This window comes from Salvelinus namaycush, chromosome 11, assembly GCF_016432855.1.
Source record: "Salvelinus namaycush isolate Seneca chromosome 11, SaNama_1.0, whole genome shotgun sequence".
NCBI classification, from domain to species: Eukaryota; Metazoa; Chordata; class Actinopteri; order Salmoniformes; family Salmonidae; genus Salvelinus; species Salvelinus namaycush.
The window spans coordinates 39735465-39737216 of record NC_052317.1 but is presented as its reverse complement, the minus strand read 5'-3'; positions in this window follow the sequence as shown (position 1 = coordinate 39737216).

Genomic DNA, 1752 nt, shown 5'->3' with positions numbered 1-1752 from the left:
GATGGAGAGTAGTGGAGGAGGAGGAGGAGGAATGTGGGGAATGATGATGGAGAGTAGTGGAGGAGGAGGAGGAGGAGGAGGAATGTGGGGAATGATGATGAGAGTAGTGGAGGAGGAGGAGGAGGAATGTGGGGAATGATGATGGAGAGTAGTGGAGGAGGAGGAGGAATGTGGGGAATGATGATGGAGAGTAGTGGAGGAGGAGGAGGAATGTGGGGAATGATGATGGAGAGTAGTGGAGGAGGAGGAGGAATGTGGGGAATGATGATGGAGAGTAGTGGAGGAGGAGGAGGAATGTGGGGAATGATGATGGAGAGTAGTGGAGGAGGAGGAGGAATGTGGGGAATGATGATGGAGAGTAGTGGAGGAGGAGGAGGAATGTGGGGAATGATGATGGAGAGTAGTGGAGGAGGAGGAGGAGGAGGAATGTGGGGAATGATGATGGAGAGTAGTGGAGGAGGAGGAGGAATGTGGGGAATGATGATGGAGAGTAGTGGAGGAGGAGGAGGAATGTGGGGAATGATGATGGAGAGTAGTGGAGGAGGAGGAGGAATGTGGGGAATGATGATGGAGAGTAGTGGAGGAGGAGGAGGAATGTGGGGAATGATGATGGAGAGTAGTGGAGGAGGAGGAGGAATGTGGGGAATGATGATGGAGAGTAGTGGAGGAGGAGGAGGAATGTGGGGAATGATGATGGAGAGTAGTGGAGGAGGAGGAGGAATGTGGGGAATGATGATGGAGAGTAGTGGAGGAGGAGGAGGAATGTGGGGAATGATGATGGAGAGTAGTGGAGGAGGAGGAGGAGGAATGTGGGGAATGATGATGGAGAGTAGTGGAGGAGGAGGAGGAATGTGGGGAATGATGATGGAGAGTAGTGGAGGAGGAGGAGGAGGGGGAGGAGGAGGAGGAGGAGGAATGTGGGGAAAGATGATGGAGAGTAGTGGAGGAGGAGGAGGAATGTGGGGAATGATGATGGAGAGTAGTGGAGGAGGAGGAGGAATGTGGGGAATGATGATGGAGAGTAGTGGAGGAGGAGGAGAAATGCAAGGAAGAGTCTTTCCTCTTTTGACATTATAATAGATGTCCTATTGTTTGGGATGTCTTTGTCTGTAGTTTTTACTCTCTCTCTCTTTAAGTTGTCCTCAGAATAAATCTGAAAAGGCTATTATTGAAATCAGATTATTATAATATTATAATTATCCTCACAGATTGAGTGGGGATACTACTGATGTTGTTTGATTATCTGTTTGTGTAAAGGATTGTGTATAGAACAGGACAATTGCAGTTGTGTGATATGTATGATGAATTGTATGTGAATGTCACAGAGTTTACAATGTACTTTGATATTTATTCTATTTAATATTGCATGTGCTTTTACTTATTCTAGATTTCATGAAATAAGTAGGTTTAGTCGTACAAACCTGTGACATGAACAGTACACTTACTTTCTCAGCAATCTTCAACAGAGAAGTACCTGTTGTGTATGACAATAAAATAGTTCAATTATCAAAATGTTGTTCTGCATTATAAGCCAAATTTGCTTTGCATGACAAAAGGCACATTTCCATTTTGTGCTCAATGATGTTATCAAAACATAGGCCTGAGACTCATGTGAAACATCATCACGATCAGAGCCATACTGCTGCTATATAATATATTCCACTCCAGCAGGTGGCAGTATCGCAAATGCCGTTACCTCGACACCACACTGGCAACATGATTCCCTCCCTTGCAGAAACGTCTGACGTTGTT